The sequence below is a fragment of the Gopherus flavomarginatus genome, chromosome 4 (assembly GCF_025201925.1).
Source record: "Gopherus flavomarginatus isolate rGopFla2 chromosome 4, rGopFla2.mat.asm, whole genome shotgun sequence".
Taxonomy (NCBI): domain Eukaryota; kingdom Metazoa; phylum Chordata; order Testudines; family Testudinidae; genus Gopherus; species Gopherus flavomarginatus.
In genome coordinates this window covers 210,944,640-210,959,436 of record NC_066620.1, presented here as the reverse complement: position 1 = coordinate 210,959,436, position 14,797 = coordinate 210,944,640, and the positions used below count along the sequence as shown (strand labels likewise).

At 46.4% G+C, this 14,797-nt stretch overlaps 1 protein-coding gene across 13 annotated transcripts in view; it reads left to right on the top strand.

Moving 5' to 3' along the window:
• Positions 1-14,797, top strand: part of EXTL3 (exostosin like glycosyltransferase 3) — a 196,404-nt gene that overhangs the window by 65,222 nt on the left and 116,385 nt on the right. Inside the window, exon 2 of one of the 13 annotated variants that reach the window (XM_050948786.1) lies at positions 9,901-10,010. The exons of the other annotated variants lie outside the window; for them this stretch is intronic. The gene's annotated coding sequence lies outside the window, so the exon portion shown is untranslated. The remainder of the gene's footprint in view (positions 1-9,900; positions 10,011-14,797) is intronic. 13 annotated transcript variants of the gene reach the window in all.

Below are 14,797 nucleotides of genomic sequence, written 5' to 3'. Positions count from 1 at the left end.
AGATGATCATGAAGCTCGCCAGTCTGGAGATTGAGCTAATGACATGGGTAGATCTTTCCCCTGTGCCCTCTAAGGCTATAGCCAGCCCTCATTTGGTGACAGATGGTCTCCAATGAAGGAGAAATCCCTGATTATAAGGCAGCCAGAGTTTGTGCAAAAAAAACCAACACACTGTGCCCAGCTGTCTCCCAGGATTTTCTAAACCAAACACCCTCTGGTAAACTTACTTCCCTGGTGTAGTCCACCAGGCTGAAATAAATTCTAGTATGTACTAGAGATTAAATATTTTCCAGATATTAACTTAAATAGTCAATGGAATGTGCCATCATTCCATAATTGTATCATGTAATGACATTGGCAGACTAATCCCAATCGGGAGGCAGGTGAAATTAGGACATTGCCTTAACCCAGGGGTCAGCAACCTTTCAGGAGTGGTGTGCCGAGCCTTCATTTATTCACTTAATTTAAGGTTTCATGTGCCAGTAATACATTTTAACGTTTTCAGAAGGTGTCTTTCTATAAGTCTATAATATCTATAAACTATTGTTGTATTAAAGTAAATAAGGTTTTTAAAACGTTTAAGCTTGTCATAAACAGATAGCTAAGGGTTAACGTCTCTTTTATGGGCTGCCTGTTTGATCTGTTCTTCTCTTTCTTTCAGCTCCACCTCTTTCTCTTTTTTCCAGTTGTCGCCTGTGTTCTGCTTCTTTGCTTTGTTCTTCGGCCTCCATTTTTGCCTTGGAAGTCATGGTTCCTGTTTTCTTGTGTTGGGGTGCCCTCCGGTGTTTGTTGTCTGAACTGCAGGCTCTGTTACCTCCGGGGTCTGCCTAGCAACAGTGCCTTTTTCCCTTTCTTCCTCTAGCTAATCTTTTCAATGTAAAGTAAACCAGAAAAACCACTTTATTTGCATGTGTATAGTGCTGGTATTTGACTCCTAATGGGAGTGCTATTGTGTGACAAAAGACCCGTAATAGTCCCTTAATGGTTCCTTGCTTAATATGCAAGCCAAAAACTGCCAGAGAGAGCAGAAAAAAAAATTCTCTCTGGTTCCTTTTAAAACCAAACCATTCCTCTCTGCTTAAAAGCCCCTAGCAGAGAAAAGAGAAATATAATATTTCTACTGGCTTCTGGATTCTATCTTTCCCACCGCTGGCACCATATCATAACCTAGTCCCAGATTTGGACCTTAGCGTCCAAAATATGGGGGTTAGCATGAAAACTTCTAAGCTTAGTTAGCAGCTTGGACCTGGTAAAGCTGCCACCACCCAAAAAATTAGTGTGTTTTGGGGCACTCTGGTCCCCCCCAAAACCTTCCCTGGGGACCCCAAGACCCAAATCCCTTGAGTCTCACAACAAAGGGAAATAAACCTTTTCCCTTCCCCCCTCCAGGTGTTCCTGGAGAGACACACAGAAGCAAGCTCCGTGAATCTAAACAGAGGGATTCCACCCTCCCCGTTTCCAGCCTTGGAAAACAGAAGTACCGAGAGCTAATCTCTCTTTCCCCCTCACCCAGAGGGAATGCAAAGTCAGGCTAGTAAATCTAACACACACAGATTTCCCCCTGACTTCTTCCTCCCACCAATTCCCTGGTGAGCACAGACTCAATTCCCTGGAGTTCCCCACTAAAGAAAAACTCCAACAGGTCTTAAAAAGAAAGCTTTATATAAAAAGAAAGAAAAATACATAAAAATGGTCTCTCTGTATTAAGGTGACAAATACAGGGTCAATTGCTTAAAAGGAATATGAATAAACAGCCTTATTCAAAAAGAATACAATTCAAAACACTCCAGCAACTATACACATGTAACTACAAAAAAAACAAACCTATCTTTTTGTACTTACAACTGGGAAACAGAAGATTAGAAAGCAGGAAATAGAGAAATCCTTCCCATAGCCGAGAGGGAGATAGGCACAAGACCAAGAACAAAGGACTCACACACAAACTTCCCTCCACCCAGATTTGAAAAAGTCTTGTTTCCTGATTGGTCCTCTGGTCCGGTGTTTCAGATTACTTCTTTCCAGGTGAAAGAGACGTTAACCCTTAGCTATCTGTTTATGACAAAGCTGCTTCATTTAAAATTAAATTAAAATGCAGAGCCCCCCCCCCGGACCGGTGGCCTGGACCCAGGCAGTGTGAGTGCCACTGAAAATAAGCTTGCTTGCTGCCTTCGGCACACGTGCCATAGGTTGCCTACCCCTGCCTTAACCTCAGGGGAGGAGAGGAAGAAAGAAGTTGAGAACACGATATTAGAGGGGCACTAGATGTAAAAGCGTGTGTGGAAAGATGGGGACGGAGGAATGTTAGTAAATACAATATTTTTATGGTGAAAACCCCAAATACCTTTATCATGTGGAATCTTGGAACTAATTTGAAAAGAGAAATTAGGATATTCATTTTTTTTTTTTTTTTTTTTTTTACAATAGTCTTACTGGGAATGTAGCTACAGTCTTTATAATTGACTATTTCAGGCTTTTAACATAAGACAAGCACCAGAGATTCCTCCTTCCCACCCATTTGTATGAGGGTAGCACCCAGAGCCTTACTGCTAGATGCAGCACACATGCACATTTTAAACTCTTTAGGACAGGGATTGTCTGTATCTGAATAGGCAAGACAGACAAAGGGTGAGAGAAGGGAGGCATTATTCCTGTTTTACAGATGGGGAACTGAGGCACACGGAGAGCAAAATGACTTGCCTGAGGAGTTTCTCATGCAGGAAGTCTGTTGAAGAACCACAAATTAAACCCAGCTCTCCTGAGTCCGTCTGTTGCTTTAACCACAAGATCATCCTTTTTAGTCCTGTTGTAAAATTGTTATCCAAAAAGGAAGCAGTCTGATTATCCCAAGTTGCAGGCATGTGCTAACAGAGCAAACAGATGTCCCATTGGAGCCTGTTGGTTCCATTATGTTTCCTAGCTCTATATACCTACTGGGGCAAAAATGGAGAGAAGAATCTAGAACTACATAGTGGTGGTTTTTGTTATTTGTTGACAGGGGATAACTTTTGCACAACATCCCTGGGATAATAAGTTCTCTTTCATCGTCATCACCCTTTGCAAATGCTAATCTTCAGAATGCTTCAGTGAGATTGGGAAGTATAGCCCCTATTGAACAGATGGGGAAACGGAGGCACAGTGAGGCAAAGTGACGTTCCCAAGATGTCAGAGGTGAGTCAGTGACAGGGCTGGGCCTAGAACTTGTATCTTTTTGGAGGTTTATTTTTGAATATTACATTCTAGTTTTCCTTTGAAATACAGCACATTATCAGTAGGGGTTGCCTCATTCCAGAGGGACTCCGCAGTAAAATTGAGAAGAGGAAAAGTGATGCAGCTTCATGGCCAATTGTATTTAAGCTACTGCATGTATTGGTATTGTATTGGTATTGTACAGACCAGGGGTGGCCAAATTTACCAACCCTCTGAGCTGCATACAACAATCTTCAGAAGTTTGAGAGCAGGGGCATGCCTGCTGGGGCTTGGGGCTTCTGCCCTGCTCCTGCTGAAGCCCTGAGCCCTGGCAGGCATGCCCCATGAGGTCGAAGCCCCGAGACCAACCTCTCCATTGAGCAGAAGGCAAGCCCCTAGCCCTACCACCCTGCCATAGGGCAGAAGCCCTGAACTCTGCCACCCCACCAGTCTGATAGGTGGAGAACGAGGGGAAGGTCTGCGAGCCACACTTCAACCGTAAAGAACTGCATGCGGCTCGCAAGCTGAGGTTTGGCCACCCCGGTATAGGCAGTGGAGCTTACCTAAATGATTCTGTGCTTTTCAATACATCATTGAGGCATTTTTTGTCTTCTTCCAAGATCTGTTACACTTGCTGCGTTTATATGCATGCTTTAGGGCCTTCGTCGTAGCATTCAGCTTCTTGGAGGCACTGTGTGTATGTGTACAGATGTCCCTGATTGATCAGTTCTTAGCTGACTGATAGCCCAGAGAGCGGATGCAAGCTAGCATATTCATTATATAATATAAATATAACATAGTCATACGGTAAAGGTCATTGATGGTGTTGAATGTTAGTACAGTGCAAGCTTGTATTTTTCTAAAGGTTTCACGGATATCAGGATACTGTTGGGGAGGAATGGGGCTTTTAAAAATAAGTGGGAGAAACAGTGCCTGGTGTACGCTGTTAGGAGGCAGTCTTGGTTAACTAGGGGTTGGATAAAATATCTGTTGTTCCATATTTAATGGCTGCAATTTTTGTTTGCAAATGTTCCAAAGCCACATGTGTGTAGTCTGTGTGTGTGATAGCTTAAAATACCCCTGTATTCACTCTCTTAGCTTGGTTTAAGTATTCTGTAGGATTCAGAAAATAAATCTACACAGTTTTATTTCTCCTCTTTAGGATTACGCCAGCCTAGATTTACTATTAAAGAATAAGGTACATCCTTGATCCTGTATATGTAGGAGGGATTTCTTGCTGTAGAAGATGATTTGGAATGTTTGCTAGGAGAAGACTTTTCAGCAGTGAAGTGGATTGCGATTTGCATCCCAGTGAATTGCAAAATGAATCATCATACAGCTAGTGGAGTTGGGTTTAGGATCGACCTCCAAACCATTTTCAGTTGAACAGGTGCATGACTATGTGCAAGTGTGTGTTTAGGGGAGGAGGGGAGTGTTTCCTGCTGAGGCCTTGAACAGGGTAAGATATGTAACTGACCTATTTACTGGTAGCTTTCATATCTGTCTGGGGCTTAGTTGTTTAGCCAAATGATACCTGATTCCTTCCTATAGCATTCCACTTTAAACAGCAGTTATGGTATCATGATTGAGTGCAGGGAAGCATTTTGTACTCTGTTCTTGTGAATATAGTTCATATTTATAAGCTGTTGGTTGCCATGTTAAGGCTGCCTTAAAAGTTTTACTGTTTGCCCTCCCAGCTCCATTAAAGCCCCTCTGACCACAGTTCATTGATTGTTGTTAGAGCACTGACTAGAGTCTGCCTCTGATCCTTCATTAAAAGGGGGATTGTGTTGTCTGTCCGCAGAGCAGCTGCTGCTAATACCTACACTTGTGATTTGCAGCAAGCCCTCTGACACAAGGAGGAATGTTGATTTGAGTGACATGTGTTCCCTCGGCTCTGCTGAGATTGCTGTGAAATCTTTGTTTGCCTCTTCAGGATTTTACTGATCGGAATTGAGTGTCCAACTTTTTTGATGAGAGTAAGATCCGTCCCAGGTGTGTGTTCAGTACTTTGGTAGCACTTCAAGTAGTATGGCAGCTGTGTTTGACCAGCTTGTCTTAGGCTTGATTAGGCTCCATGTAGTTCCAGATATTGTAACAAACCTTGTGATTATGAGGCTTGGAAATTATCCAAGTGAATTTGCTTGATTAGAATATGATCTTGGATTGCTGCAAAAAAATAAGTTCTATATGGTCTGAGTAGGGGGTAGTACCCCAATATGTCTGGCATCCTTAATTTCAGAATTACAGATGCAGAATATATGGCTGGCTGTGCTCTAAGCATGCACAAACATTTTAAAAAGCAACCTGATTATTATTTGTGTTTTGGTAGCATCCAGAGTTCTCAGATGAGTTCAGGATTCCATTTTGCTGGATGCTGTAGATGCACATAGTAACAGTTTGCCCTGCCTCAAAGAGATTACATTCAAAATAGACAAAGTCATAGGGAAAGAGAAAGGAAAGTAGTTTTGTCCTCTTTTTACAGATGAGGAATTGAGATACAGAGGGACTTACTCAGGGACCCACAGGAAGTCTGTTGTGGAGCCAGGAATTAAACTTAAATTTCCGGAGTCTTAGACCAGTGTCTTAATTGCACGTCCTAACCTCTGTTCCTTCAACTCTTTATTCAAAATCAGTTTCCTGGATGATGCCTCCAGGCAACTGTCATCTGATAACAGCTAGATAGATGGCTGGTCAGGACTTCTGATGTTTTGGGGTTTTCTTCCCCCCTGATAAGTTACAAATAAATTTGAAACCATCTAGCTATGCTTACGTGAGGTCAATGAAGATACATTTTCTTGTTACCACTTCCTTTGTCCTGCCTCTAGTACAGGGGTTGGCAGCCTTTCAGAAGTGGTGTGCCAAGTCTTCATTTATCCACTCTAAGGCCACGTCCAGACTAGGAATTAAAATCGATTTTAGATACGCAACTTCAGCTACGAGAATAACGTAGCTGAAGTCGAATTTCTAAAATCGAGGTACTCACCAGTCTGGACGGCGCGGCATCGATGTCTGCGGCTCTCCGCGTCGATTCCGGAACTCCGTTCGGATTGATGGAGTTCCGGAATCGATGTAAGCGCGCTCGGGGATCGATACACCGCGTCCAGACTAGACGCGATATATCGATCCCCGAGCAATCGATTTTAACCCGCCGATGCCGCGGGTTAGTCTGGACGAGGGCTAAGGTTTCGCCTGCTAGTAACATATTTTAATGTTTTTAGAAGGTCTCTTTCTATAAGTCTATAATATATAACTAAACTATTGTTGTATGTAAAGTAAATAAGAGTTTTTAAAATGTTTAAGAAGCTTCATTTAAAATTTAAATTAAAATGCAGAGCCGCTTCCCCCGCCCCCCCCCCCCCCCCCCCCCCCGATTGGTGGTCAAGACCTGGGCAGTGAGAGTCCCAATGAAAATCAGCTCGCATGCTGCCTTCGGCATGCTTGCCATAGGTTGCCTACCCCTGCTCTAATAAAACCTACTCATTGCATCTTGTCTTAATAAAATTGTAAACTTCATGGGGCAGAAGTCATCTTTTACTGTGCATTTGCATTGTGCTCAGTACAACGGGGCCCTAAATCTAACTGGGGTTGGGAGTCTAGATGCTACCAAAATATGAACAAATAACTTAAGCTCCTGGATGAATTAATATTCAGAATTGAGGAAGAGAAGACCTAAACTACATTCTGGAGAGAGGGGTTTTTAGTGCCAAAATCCTCCAATTGAATGCTCTGCTACACACTGGCTAGGAGGTTATACTGCTGAAAAGAATCTGGGGATTACAGTAGATTACAAATTGAAAATGAGTCAACAATGTGATGCAGTTGCAACAAAGGCTAATATTCTTCTGGGGTGTATTAACAAGAGTATCGTATATAAGACACCGGGAGGTTATTGGCCCACTCTTTTCAGTAGTGATGAGGCCTCAGCTGGAGTATTGGGTCCAATTTTGGGCACCACATTTCAGGAAAATTGTGGATAAATTGGAGAGAGTCCAGAGAAGAGCAAATGATAAAAGTTCAGGTTTTCTAAACCTATGAGGAAAGGTTTAAAAAAACCCTATACATATTTAGTTTTGAAAATAAGAAGACTGAAGGGGGCTCTGATATGTCTCCAAGCTTGTTAAGGGCTGTTATAGAGAGGGCTGTGATCAACTGTTCTCCATGTACACTGAAGGTAGGATACAAAGTAATAGGCTTAATCTGCAGCAAGGAAGATTTAGGTTAGATATTAGGAAACACTTTCTAACTCTTAAAGCAGTTAATCTCTGGAATAGGCTTCCAAGGGAGGTTGTGGAATCCCCATCATTGGAAGTGTTTAAGAACAGGCTAGACGAGCCCTGTCAAGGGTGGTCTAGGTTTACTTAGTCCTGCCTCAGGGCAAGGGGCTGGACTTTATGACCTCCTGAGGTCCCTTCCAGCCCTACATTACTGTGATTCCATGACCTACACATAATGCACTTGGCAGGCGCACGGTAGGGTTGGTCTGTGCCTGTCTTCCAGGATTGTTTGTTTATTTGTGTGTTACTTGCTTTTAAAGGGGACGGAGATGTTTGGCAAGGGGATGCTCAGGGTTAAGTGAATACAGGAGGACCGAGGAAGAGAACTAAAGTGTGGGAAGCATAATGGGCAGGGAGGATGAGAGCTGGAGGGTTGCAGTGTTAGAGGAGGGGTTGGTTGAAGTGGGACCAACCACCAATGACAAGGCATCAGGTATGGAGTGGGGTCTATCCAGATCCCAAGCTTCCAACTGGAGTGATGCTGGGAGGCCACAAAGGCTCCTCCCTGCAGCCGCTACTCCTCCTCATGTGAGGGAGAGGGGAGGGAAAGCTATGCCTCTGGTCTGGTGCCACAACTGGCTATCTGAATCTAGGGTTTGAAGGACTATTTCCTTGCTCCAGCTGATGCTGGCTGCTTTGGAAGGGGGCTGTATATAATGATAAATGTGGTATGAAATATCAATAAAGGATGCTGAATTTCTTCTTTTGCAATTACAGTATATATTGGGTACAAATTTACTGTTACATTTTCAGCTGTGAACCCATCTCTGGTAGTGTCCTGCTAGAATGAGCAAAGCACTATAGGCAGGTTCTGTGGGAGACAATCTTGTACTAGCAGAGGGAGGAACTGGATGGCATAATAGGTCTTTCCCCTCTTTCTGATTCTTGAGTCTCTGGTCACATGTGCGTAGTTGGAGGAAATGGCATTGAAAACCTGAAGAGCCTTTTGTTTTAACTCTCCAACTTGAATCCAACTCCAACAAAGCAAATCCCCCAAGCCGTGAAGGGGGTTTTGTGCAGAAATACAGCTTATTGTCAGCTGCGGTGTTCAGACCCTGAGGAAATCGTGGTCATTGTTTAAGCTATTATTTCTCAATAAATGCTTTGTATTTTCTCATGTGATGCCTTAAAAGTCTGGTTCTGTGCTTTTAAAAATATCCCAGCATGAGCCACAAATGAGAGCATTTGTGGAGGAAACTTTCCAGCAGTTTAAGAATTGTTGTGAGGTTATTTTTGCTGTGTTGTTTAAGTGCTTTTATTTGTCAGTAAGGAATGATCATGTTTGGTTCTGGCTTCCTTTATCAGCAGGAAGTACAGCAGCCTGAGAGCCCAATCCTGCTTCCAGTGATGCCTCAGTGGGTCTTTTGCTCATGATCTCACTGGGATCATGATTGAGCCCTGTGAAAATACCATGGAAAGGACAACTGGGGAATCTGTGTTAGGCTGGGTCTGGCATCACTGCAGAGGCATTGCAGTCATCTTATGGGGAGTTTGGGAACAGGGGGAACCTTGTACCGCTCCTGGGTGAGCCTCTCTTGGCAGTCGTGCAGATCAGCATTAGTGGATTTCAGAGGAAGCAAAGCCTAATCTTCCCCCTTTGCTGTGAATTGAGGCCATTGTGAGTGATTTAAAAAGATGTGGGAGGATTGGGGAAAGACTGATACCATGTCCCAGAGGATCCTTGGCCTCCCCAGAGAAAGAAATACAGTGGTGAATCTGAGCTGTCAAAATATGCACACAGAGGATAAATTAACTATTACAACTAATATCTGCAATCCTTTGTTCTTAGTAGTAGCGCTAATGGGCAAGTATGTCTCCTAGGCCTGTTCTCACCTCCAAAAGCAGTTCAGCTACAGAGCTGCCCTTTGAAAGATGACCAGAGTCAGTGGCCCAGATGCACTCCTCAAACTACTGTCTGCATAGGATGGGTCTTGTTAGGGTTAGGAAGGAAGGAATTCCTTCAAAGCTACTTTTCTCTTTATGACCTACTCTTGTAATCAGGGCCATGGAGGTAAGGGCAATCAATAAGATCTGTAAACCCTTTGGAGCAGGAACCCTCTACAGCACCCAACACAGTGAGGTTCAGGTTCACACTTGCCCTCTAGATGCTTTCATACACTCTAAGGCCAGATGGGACCATTGTTATCATCTAGTCTGACCGGCTGTGTAACATAGGCCAGAGAGCTTCTGCACAATAATTCCTAAAGCATGCTACTGTGCTTTAAATATTTAATAGTAATCATGCTGTGCCGGATGTAAGCTGATCACTGTAGAGGTCAGGAAGGAATCCTCCTTCACCCCGACATTGTGTGATAGGCTGGGTGCATTGTGGGGAAATACTTCTTCCTGGGAAGTATCAGTTACTGCTAGGGAGGCCGTTAGATTTGCTTGGCCAGCTCTCTGTTCTGATGTGGCACATCCTGTTTTCTATCCCTAGGTTTATTGTGGGCCTGTTTCTCAGAAGAGCTTGGTTTCTTTTATTCATAGTTTCTAAGGCAAAAAGGGACGACTGTGATGATCTGATCTGACTTCCAAAGTCAATGGGAAGTGAGTATAGCAGGGCCTGCTTTTTCAGAGTTTTGAGCAACTGAAGCTCCCGTTGACCTATGAGATCTTAATGCCTGTTTAAATATCTAAATGGAAACTGTTGAGTGCTGAGCTGTTCTGAAAAAAAATCTCTTGATGCCTATTCTTATTCTATAACTCACTACCCTTCCTTTCACAGGAGCAATAGTGTTGTTTATTTCCAGCCTGGCCCTGATTATGCAAAATGTTATCTACTGTTTTCATATAGTAAGCACTGAGATTTTGGCTGTCCAGATACTCTTGCCTATCTCTGCCACCCATGCTCAGCAGAGAAACATTCGTTAATGGCTAGGAGAGAAGTGTTTATTCCTGGAGTGTGCACTTGTTTTGGACAATGCAAGTGTCAACACCTGCCCCTTACTTCTTTGGCTTTGTTCCTTGTTGCTGTCTCATAACAGATCCACCATTTAAAATAATAATTTCTACTCCTGGCAAGCCTGAAAATATACATTGTCACTTGAACTAGCTCTTTTATGATGTATTCACTTAAGAACTCTGTCATTTCAAGGACAGTGCTGATAGTGGGGAGGTAGATATAACTAGTGAGTGGCTGGACATGACAATGATGGGTTCAGTTTTGCCATCCCCAAATGTTTAAAAATCATGAGTCAGGCTCACCAAAAATTAACCAATTTGGCTTTGAAATCATGACATTATGTAAAAATAGCAGATTTGGCTTTCTTTATATTTGCCTTCTCCTTTTTGAGCCTTTAGAGTGCACTGGCCTCACATTTTGAAGCTTTCTTCACAGCCACAAGGGCTAGAAATTTACTTTTTCTTTAAGAATGAAGGCTGAAATCATCACCAAGGCTAAGATTTTATCACGGTTATTTTTAATAAATGTCACAGGTCATGGACAATAAATAAAAATTCACAGAAGCCCGTGACCTGCTGCGGCTCGATGGTTTCCTCCGCCACCGTGGTGGCTGGGAGTTTTGGGGTTCCCCCTCTGCTTGCGGCAGCTCGAAGCTTCGGGGGGGCCCTCTCTGCCCACGGTGGCTGGGAGCTTCAGAGTGACCATATTTCCCACAGAGAGAACAGAACACCACCAACCACTTGCCTGAGGCGTCCCCTCCCAGCGATGCTGTCACCTGTCTCTGGAACCCCTCTGGACTCTGTCACCTGTTGTTGGAACCTTGCAGGGGGACAGCCCGCTGTCGACTGTCACTAGACCCCTGCCAGGGCCCTGCTGGCTGCCAGCTCCAGAGTCTCTCAACCCATATGGCAGAAGCAGTGACTGTCACAGATGTCTCTCGAAGTCAGGGATTCTGTGACTTCCATGACCTCCACGACATAAGTGTAGCCTTAATCATCACACATTCCCTTGACTCCAGGAACTGTGGTTTTAAGGAAAACAATAGTTATCATGAGACTCCTGAAAATTGGCTGCAACTGTTTACAATATAGGAACCTGGTTAGAGCAGGGCTTGGAGGTTGGGGTTCCTGGGCTCTGTTCTCAGCTTTACCTCTGATTCAGTAAGTCACTTATGTCCTTTGTGCCTCCGTTTCCTCACGGAAAAATGAGTATAGCCTGGTCTGCTTTTTCAAAGTGCTGAGCAGCTGCAGCTCCCATTGACTCAATAGGGGTATGGAGTTGTCAGGCCCTTCTGCAAATTGGTCCAAATAATGCCTGTCTCATAGCAGTGTGACGAGGTTTAATTAATGTTTGTATAGTGCTATGAGATCCTTGCATGAAAGATGCCTTGTGAGTGTATTTTCAAGCACCAATCCAAATTAGAACTACTACTCTTCTTCTAGATGAAGGTTAAGGTGACTGGAAGGAAAAAGAATGCTAACTTAAGCAATTTTAAAAGCATCAAAGAGTCCTGTGGTACTTTATAGACTAACAGATGTATTGGAGCACGAGCTTTCATGGGTGAATACCCATTTCGTCGGATACATCCAATACGTCTGTCAGTCTATAAGGTGCCACAGGACTCTTTGATGCTTTTACAGATCCAGACTAACCAGTGCCTGCGGGCGGTCCACCAAAGCTGCGGGACCTGCGGACCGCAGGACAAGCGGACCCTCCGCAGGCACGCCTGCAGGAGGTTCACCGGAGCCGCCTGCCACCCTCCCAGCGACCGGCAAAGTGCCCCCTGTGGCCGGCGAAATGTCTGGAGCCGCCCCTGAGACTAACACGGCTACCTCTCTGATACTTAAGCACTTTTAGCCACTCATAAAGTGGGTGACTGCACGTGTGGCTGAAAGTTGTCTTTTAATCCAAAGAACCAAAGAGAATTGGTATAAGTATTTTTTTTAATGGTAAAGAGGAGTCATCCTCTGGGTTCTTTCCCCATTCTTTTCTCACTAGCGTCTACCATGTGGATAAATGTATGGCATGTAAGGGAAAAGGAGAGAGAATTAACCCTTTGATAACCACATTTGGGCATATGTTGAAGCTTAGGTTGGTACAGCTTCAGATTTCCTGGAGCCTTGCAGAATTTGTACACACCCTGTGCAGTATCCATAGTCTTACTCAGAAAACAGTTTCCCTCCTCTCCTTTCTGTTGCTGGGACTCTGCAGTTTATATCTGTATGGTTGTTTTTGTCATGGTGCAGGTGCCTGGGGCTCTGGACAAATTTTTTTTTATTATTTGCATCTAAATCCATTTGAGGATAAAAATACTAAATGTAAACCCTTTAAACGGAATGATACCAAGTCATTCCTGCTCCTTTTTGCTTGGCTGGTTTCTCATAGTGCAGATTCGGTTTGCGTTTCTACACATTCATTGTAGCATGAAGTCTCTCACAAGGGGCAGTCAGAGAAGACAGAACTGAACTAGCCATTTTCACTCACATGAACACAGAGCCTTTAAAGGCAACAAGCCAGTATTTTTAGCTGGGATAATTCGAAAGGCTCTGTGTACTTGTATGTAACGTCTCATGATGATGGAAAGTGTGTTTATTATAATATTGTTGGTCTATATGTTAAATTTGATCTTTTAGAATTGAAGCGTCAAAGTGGAGCCACCAGGAGGTTGTTAGGTTACTCCAGGGGTCGGTAACCTATGGCATGCATGCCAAAGATGACACACGAGCCAATTTTTAATGGCATGCTGCTGCCTGCCAGAGTCCTGAGGACACAGCCAGTGGGGGGCAGAGCCCATGCCCCCCGAGAGAGGAGCCGCCTCAGAGGCCTCCCTGTGGGCTCCCGCGTCCCCTTACTCGGCGAGGAGACCTGCCCGGGGGCACGGAGGGGCCCGCTCACTTGGGCCGCTTTGGTATAGGTGGCCATGATGGATTGGCGGTGCGCCGGGGGAGTGGGTTCGCTGTGGGACCCCATCCTGACTCCCGGCGTTAGGACGTGGAGGCGGTGGAGGCGGGAGAGGCTGGCGGCGGCAGCAGCACCGGCTGCTCAGCGTCCCCAGGAGGAGGCACCCGGCCGCGGCCAGGGACCGGTACCTGCTGTTTCTGAATTGGGAGGAGCAGAGAGCCCCGCGGCACGGTGGCACTGAGCACGTAGAAGGTGTGGGTGAGTGGGAATCGGTGGTGGCCAGAGAGCCCTGGGGCGAGGAGCACGCATACCTCAGGAGTGGCTCCTCCAGACACAGCCAGAGGGGACTCTCTCTTGCTGGAGAGCGCTAGTTGCGCTCATGCGGTGCGCCGCGGGGCCCAGAGTGGGTGAGTCTGCTGGGGGCTGCGGGAGTGGGAGGGGGCTGTGCCCTGACCCCCCCACACACACACCCAGCCCTCTGCCCTGAGCCCTTACCCCCCCCACACACATCCAGCCCTCTGCCCTCAGCCCTGCACACCCCCCAGGCCTCTTCCCTGACCCCTGTACCCCCCTCTCACACACCCAGCCCTCTTCCTTGAGCCCTGACTCCCCCCCTACACACACCCCTAGCCCTCTGCCCTGAGCCCCGCATACCCCCCAGGCCTCTGCCCTGAACCCTGTACCCCTCTCACACACCCACAGACCTCTGCCCTGATTCCCCCCCACACATGCACCCCCAGCCCTCTGCCCTGAGCCCTGACCCCCCCTCCACACACCCAGCCCTCTGCCCTCAGCCCCGCACACCCCCCAGGCCTCTTCCCTGAACCCTGACTCCCCCCCTACACACACCCCTCTGCCCTCAGCCCCGCACACCCCCCAGGCCTCTACCCTGAACCCTGTACCCCTCTCACACACCCACAGACCTCTGCCCTGATTCCCCCCCACACATGCACCCCCAGCCCTCTGCCCTGAGCCCTGACCCCCCCTCCACACACCCAGCCCTCTGCCCTCAGCCCCGCACACCCCCCAGGCCTCTTCCTTGAACCCTGTACCCCCCTCATACACACTCAGCCCTCTGCTTGACTCCTTCACACCCCCCCATGACCCCAACCCTGACTCTGGCACCCCCACACATACCAAGCCCCTCACATGCCCCCACCCCTCTGCCCTGACTATTGTACCCCTTCACATACCCGGACCCCCACCCCCATGAACTCCCCACATCCTCACTCTTGCACCCCCCCACATCCCCACCCTGAGCACCAAATGGGAGCTCTTGCACACACATCAGCTGCACATTCCCACCTGCACCCCTCGCAGCAGATGGGAGCTGCCCAGGTAAGTGCCCCACACTCAAACCTCTGCCCCAGCCCTGAGCCCCCTCCCTTATTCTAGCTCCTGGCCAGACCCTTCACCCCCAGCCCTGTGCTCAGTCCACTCCCACCCTCAGCTCAGTGCAGAGAGAGGAAGAGAATGGGCCAGAACCAGGGAGAAGGCAGGTACCCACTGTATGTGGGCAGGGCCGGGACCC